This window comes from Magallana gigas, chromosome 8 (genome assembly GCF_963853765.1).
Source record: "Magallana gigas chromosome 8, xbMagGiga1.1, whole genome shotgun sequence".
In the NCBI taxonomy this organism is placed as follows: Eukaryota; Metazoa; Mollusca; class Bivalvia; order Ostreida; family Ostreidae; genus Magallana; species Magallana gigas.
The window spans coordinates 33,752,058-33,759,628 of NC_088860.1; the positions used below are offsets into that span (position 1 = coordinate 33,752,058).

The 7,571-nt window shown below is 32.6% G+C and overlaps 1 long non-coding RNA gene across 1 annotated transcript; it reads right to left on the reverse strand.

Annotated features, from left to right (window-relative positions):
• Positions 1-292: 292 nt before the first annotated feature.
• Positions 293-3,148, reverse strand: LOC136270913 (uncharacterized). Its single transcript, XR_010708779.1, has 2 exons — positions 2,859-3,148; positions 293-593 (listed from the first exon to the last, which is right to left on the reverse strand). It is a non-coding gene; the product is annotated as an uncharacterized lncRNA (long non-coding RNA).
• Between the last annotated feature and the right edge of the window lie 4,423 nt (positions 3,149-7,571).

The window sequence follows — 7,571 nt, forward strand, 5'->3', positions numbered from 1 at the left end:
ATTAAATTCAAACACACCCAGGTAGCTGGAGACAGAGTTGATTTCAATGAAAAATGTTCAAATTTGACATGTTTTTCTACTTTTTTATGCATATATACCTTAGAAAGGTAGAAATAGGTTGTTTCTTGTTCATTTCAAAAGTAATTATCATAGCAGATGTTATTTCAAAGTCAAATGTACATTTACATATCCTACATGTAATCTTAATGCAGACAATTAAATAGGGGGGGGGGGGATTTTTCAATTATGTAAACACATCTAAATATCTTTATGAAATAAAAAATAAAGGAAACATAATTGCATACTTTTATTGAAAAACAAATTTTCACAGCAATTATGAATTTCTTTATAAACAGCCTTAATTTTGTTTTCATAATTTCTTATCAAACACAAACCACAACATGGCATGATGCTTTCTTCAAGTTCCATTATTGTTCATGCATTATCGGATTTAATTTGAATTACCGGTAAATAGTCTGTAGAACACAAGGAATATGCATGTGGATAGAGGTGACAGGTTAATCTCAGGAGCTGACCCACAAGAATCAACAGGTACCGGTAAAAGCCATGTGGTAACAAGAGTCTGTTTTGAGCTGAAATAAAAAAAAAATAATTAGCTGTGTTTACATACATGTACTAGTAATAGCTGTGTTTACATTAACATATGCATAGTATATCTGGAAAAAATACACTGACCATGCAGTGTAAAAGGTATGACATATCCCAATACATGACATAACATTTAGGCAGTACAAGATCAAAAATTTGCATATCAAGTCATAATATAATATTAAAAAATTTTCATAGGTATAAACACTTATCAAATTGAGAGAGAGAGAGTTTGAGAGAGAGAGAGAGTTTATTACCATACTTGTAGTGCAACAGTCAATATTTCAATTCGTAAATTACAAACGAATATTACCCACCGAACAGCGTCAAAGTACATGTACTGGTATTAGCTTCTGGTATACCATTTTTTATCAATTCTACTGTGTTTTTTTTTTTTTGCAAATAAATTTAGCGATGGTTTTTGCTTATTTTCTTATAAATCACATGTTTTAAAAACAATACTATGTGTAATAAGCATAAACATGTATGAGTAAACTTAATGAAGAATTTTTAATAGATTATTTTTCACAGAATGTGGTACATTACATGTATGTCAATCTTTATAAAACTAGCGTATATTTCGTGCGCCATAAATTGCAAGTTTTTTGTAAATATCATTTACTTGCATGATAGGTATATATGGTCTAACCAAAATTTTCTTCATAAAGCTACAGCTGTATGTACCACATATATGTTTTGTCACAAGTATACATTTAAAAAAAAAAAAAACCCAAATTCCAACAGTTGAAATAAACTCAACTCATTCTCTGATAAGTTCATTGTGTTTTGTGCGTGCATATCTTATTTGTCTGCTGCAACAGCAGCCAATCAGCGGTAAGCTGAATCCACAAAAAGAAAGTTTGTGTTTTAGGAGCGGGTAAATTGTTTATGCGACACTGTCAAGAAAACCACACCAAATAATAACAAGAAACATAAATATTCACTTATATGTATTGTGTTGTAAAGTAAAGGTTTTTAACACTTATTGCATCTTGCAAAACATGTGATGACCCTTAATCATCTGTCATATATCTGATATACATGTATATGTAAAAGATGGGAGAAATAACGACAGAACAAACTGGGATTCGAACCTGGCCCTCTGAATCTCTAGTCAAGTGCTCTACCAACTGAGCTACATGTATCTGGCACCGGTATTCAAACCAGTCTGACCGTCACATTCCTTCCCCCTTAAATGATCTTCACCCTCGAAGATCACCCCTGGCAGGAGTTAACCTGTTAGTTCCAGGGGTTGGTCACAACACCAATATTGTAACAGGATGGGAGAAATAATGAAGGACCAAACCGGGATTTGAACCTGGGCCCCCTGAATCTCTAGTCAGGTGCTCTACCAACTGAGCTATCTGGCACTGGTATTCAAACCGGTCTGATCATCACATATATAAAGAATTATTTTAAACAATGTTGTTCAATAAAAAATAACACGCGCAACCTTCAGTTTTTGTCTGTAATTAATCAATATTGGCGTGCGATCAGTTCTCGCCGAGTACCATTTCTCACCAGTGCATTCACTGCATCGTTACGTCATTTTATCAACACATAAAATTATATACGAAAATATGATGTAACAGTGCACCAGCGAGAAATGGTCCTCGGCGAGAACTGCTTGCAGGCCAGTACTGCCAGTAGTCAGATTAAAAAAAGAGAATAAAACATTACATTTAAAACATTAACAAGGACAATTTAAGTACACATCATAACTGCTAAACAAGAAAAATTATGTGAACTGGTAGAATAGTACGCATAGTTCTAACTTGTAACCTACATGTACAAGTACATGTACCGGGTACCCGTTGGTCTGCTAAACCTTTCTAATGATACAATGATTGGCATCATAAAGATATTAAAGTCATGTTTTAACTCTGAAGTCTGAAGTATACAATTTTATTTACTTGAAGTTATGTCTACAGGATATTCATGACTACATTTGGAGTCTTCTGCACAAGAATATATGATATGTTTCTAATTAGACCCTGCTTTGAATATTGAGTTGAAAATTCACAATCTGTTATTTTTTTAAATAGATAAATTCAGTTACCCTTTCCAGTCCCCCATGAACCTCGAGCGAGTCTAAACATCCATGAAACATGTAAAAACTACACGTTAGTAAACAAACACCCACACCATAACAAAAACAAACAGTGTGCACGTACTTACATGTACATCTATACTATATACTAAATTTTAACTTTAACTTTTTTAAACTTTAAAAGGAGTAAAAGCCTCACCTTCTTCAGTAACATCCACATAAATCACACACTTTATCACACATCTTTTCTCCTTTATTACTCGTAGCTTATCAACGGCTGATCGTCGACAGAAGTGTGGCTGTCAGAATTTCCTCGTAAACGATTCACACGAGAAAAATATCCTCCTTAAACAAATATGTAGTATTGTTCCCTGTGCATGTTCATATGTTTCACAGTAAATTGAAAATGCATTTGTACATCGAAAGAATACACAACTTCTCTTCTGCATTACGGCTCTCTCTTTTCTACAATGCCGTTCGTTAGGCCTACTGTTTAGGGAACGGGACGTTTCGCCCCTATTGACGTTTCGCGCTGAGACGTTTCGCTCCTAAAGACCTTTCGCGCTGAGACGTTTCGCACCTATATTATTTATAAAGAACTATATATGATTTTAGTCAAATTTGGCCCCCAAAATTCGCTATTTTTGAAAATGATTCAGGTACATTAATTTGTTGTGTTTTTTTAATAAAAGATTTGACATGAAATATATTTTTCACCTATTTATTTGAGTTATATGCACTCACTGGCAGTGTATGACGTCAGAAGTGACGCTAGTTTTATAATTCAATCAAAATCAACCAAAAATTGACATTTTTCTTATCTTTTTTCGAATGGGAAATATAGAGCGACTCTTTGAACAAGAACGAACTTTTTGTCACTTATAAGTATTGGACAGATACATCTTTGGTGAAAATATTTTGTTTGTTCAAGTAGTCGCTCAATGTTTCCTTAAAGAAAAACTGCCTCAAAACAAGCCTAACCCTGCTAAAAATGTGTTGGCGTGGAATTAAAAAAGAAATGAATAAGCTCTAAACTTCAGGTTGTACGAATATCTGGTACGATTTGTAAAAATTTACAACGACTTTACCTTAATTTAAATATTTTTCTTTTTTCGCGATATACAACTAGCTAGATTTTTTTTTTACTAAATAATTATAATTTACTTATCAGTTTTACTAACTCAGGTACACTCAAATTGAAAAAACATTCCTGCCGGGCTCCACTTATAAACTCACGCTTCGTATATATATAATTAAAATTGACTTTATTGAAAACATATCTACAAATGATCATGTTTAATGATTGTGGTACATTCACTGATAATTTTAATAATGTAAAAAGCGTTTATCCTATCCACGTTCAAATATAATTATGTTTGTTTAGCAATCATTATTAAGAGGAGAAATTAAACTTTTATGATAAATAAGATTTGAATAAATCATTAATTTTTGTCAGTAGAATGATTTCTCTTCTAAGGAATATACAACAGATAAATTTTTGTACAGGGCGACAATAATTCAATTTTGCTCGGCATTTCCACAAAAGTATGGCTAACAGAAATTTATAATCCGATGTTAATATATATATATAATTATAATCATATATTAGAATAATTTGATTAGCCAAAGGTGTTAAAACTTATTTAGAGGCTCTCAATGGTAGGTTAATATCAATTTACGGTTACCACATAATTAAAAGCCGCAAAACATCTAAATCAAGCAATCATAATTATGTGTCTCATCAAATTTCTAATTACCCTAAGGTGTTATAACTCATTATTTGGAGGCTCTCCATGCTGATATCAATTTACTGATACACATAATTAATAGGCGCGAAACATCTCGGGGCGAAACGTCTCAGCGCGAAAGGTCTTTAGGGGCGAACCGTCCCGCACTCTACTGTTTACATTCGGCGCGCGCGCGGGGTTACAAACAGGGGCGCCCCGACAAATAGTTGCACATAGAACGTTAAAATAATGTGTGTTCATTGAATTCATAAATGATATAGATGAAAAAAATGAAATTGAATCACAACTATTTATCTAAGACGCAACACAACGTAATGCAGTAAATGCCTGGGCCTTAAAGTGGCATTTGTTCGCTTGTGTGTCTATGTAGACAAATTAACTCGTTCATGTAACGTTACGATTCACACATATTTGTTTTATGAAATTTGAAAAAAATAGGGCACAGAACTTTTTTAATTTGATACCAAATGACATTATTTAATATATTAACAATAACTGAATTAATTTCTTTTCATAAAATGATAACGATTTTTGCTATTAGAAAAATACGTGTATGAGCTGCTGACCCCTAATTACAGGGGCCAGCCCTTTTTTCTTAATTTTAAATGAAAGCTCTCATTATTCTAAACAACTTTTGTTCTATATGTATTAACAAATTATTTTTAGTTTAAAGGTTATTATACAAAAAGCAACAAAATTTCAGACCCCCCAAAACCTTAAACTTTACCGGCAAATAGCTTAAAAACTAAAAAACATTTTGCCAAAATGTTCATGCCAGCAAAACTATAAAATGTTACCAACAATCCTGCTAAATTTCATGCAACTATCTTTTGTAGTTCCCGAGATCAACTCTGGACAAAAGACCCCCCAATTTTCAATTAAAGGGCAATAACTCATAACCGGAAGTGAATTTTAAAAATTTGAAAAAAACGTCCCGAGATATTAACATTGTCTACATACCCTGAAAGTTTCATAACAATCAGACAACAAATGTACGAGAAATGGCCTACACAAAATTTGCGGATAAAAAAAAAAAATAATAATAAGAAACTAGAGCAAAGCTCGTTGCAAAGCAACGAGTGGGTCTTCCGATAATATCGAAGGTAAAGCTAAAACGTTCTCTAAGAAGCAGAGTTCTTAAACCAATAAACATAAGTAAATAAAACAAAAAGAAAAAAATCGAATTATTTTTGGTACGAGTTCACAAAATCAAAATGATTCTAGGTACGAATTAGCAATAACATTATCAATTTCAAGAACGACTTAGCAAATACAAATGTGTTTAAGTACGATTTAACAATTATCGAAATATTTTAGGTACGAGTTAATTAAACTATAAACATAACACTATTTTCTTTACCAAGAATATGGAATCAAAATTTCCAGAAAAGTCAATTTTCAAACACCTATATCTTTGTAATGCATCGGCCGATTTAAAAACGGATTTCAGTTTTACATTAAACTTAATAAGCTTTTATTTTTGCTTTTATGATTAATAACAAATTATCGGTCTAAAAAAGGTTACTATAAAAAGACTTTGTATCCCTCCTGGCCCCTAATTTGAGGGGTCAGCAGCCCCTTTTTCTTGATATCAAATTAAAGGTCTCGCAAATATAAACATATTTTGTTCAACAAGTGTTCACGAATTGTTAACCATTATAGAGATATCGGAACAACTGTGTTTTAGGGGCCGACCCTTCAACTCCTTACTGGGGCCACCAACGAAAAATTTTTAGGTATCACATTGTTAACAACATTATTTTCAGCAACTTTTGTTATACAATGTTTTTCAAAATATTTCTCCTTTTCAAGATAATATTGATCAAAGTTTTGGACTTCTTGCCCCTTGAAACTCCTAATTATGTAACATATGACTTTAGTATGGTCCAGTATTAATGAACAGCTGTACAATGAACATTTTTGCTTCTATAATTAATAACAAATTTTTTTTCAGTAAAGAGTTATTATATAAAGACTTTAGAGCGCTCTTGGCCCCTAATTTGAGGGACCATGCAGTCCCTTTTTTTTAATATTAAATAAAAGATCTTATAAATATAAACATATTTTGTTTAATAAGTGTTCAGAAATTGTTGACCGATTTGGAGATATCTGAACAACAGTGTTTTAGGGGCCGACCCTTTAACTCCTTACTGGGGCCACAAACCATAAATTTTAAGGTACCATGTTCTAAAGAACATTATTTTAAGCAACTTTTGTTCAACATTGCCTTTCAAAATATTTCTCCTTTTCAAGATATTAATGATCAAAGTTTTGGTCTTCTGGCCCCTTGAAACCCCTTATTACGTAACAAATATTTAAAATAAGGTACTGTGTAGATAAACAGCTGTACAATGAACATTTTTGCTTCTATAATTAATGACAAATTATTGCTCAGTAAAGAGTTAAAATTAAAAGACTTTAGAGCCCTCCTGGCCCCTAATTAAAGGGGTCAGCCCCTTTTTATTAAAACAAAACAAACGCTCGTGTAAATCTTAACAACTTTTGCATTACATGTTTCAACAAATTATCTACAGGTTAAAAGATATTTTGCAAAACGTGTTAAAATTTTGCCAAAAATTTTGGTGCCAATTTTTGACCTCGGGCGAGCTTCGGCACCGTGCGCATTTTCCACAATGTCAAATACAGAGGATCATCTACAGACATTCATCTAGATATTCCTGAAAGTTTCACTTTTCTCTACCCTTTAGTTTCGGAGAAGTTACGTGGACAAAATGGTCCTTAAAAATTCACAAAATCTTCAAAATCTCAAACCGGAAGTGACGTCATCAGCTCAAAATTTTATATTCGCTAGCACGTTTTATGTTCTATCAGTCCTGTAAATTTGGTGAAAATCGACCAAATAGTTTTTGAGTTATAGCTCTCGAAAAATGTCAGAGGAAAAATATAAAATAACTAGAGCAAAGCTCGTTGCAAAGCAACGAGTGGGTCTTCCGGTAATGTCGGAAGTAAAGCTAGAAGTTCCTGTAAGAAGCAGGGTTTTTAAACTAACAAACATAAGAAACTAAGACCAAAAAAAATCGAATTATTCTTGGCACGAGTTAACAAAATCCGAATGATACCAAGTACGAATTAACAAACCTTATCGATTTCAAGAACGACATAGCAAATACAAATCCGAATCTGTAAAAGTACGATTTAACAAT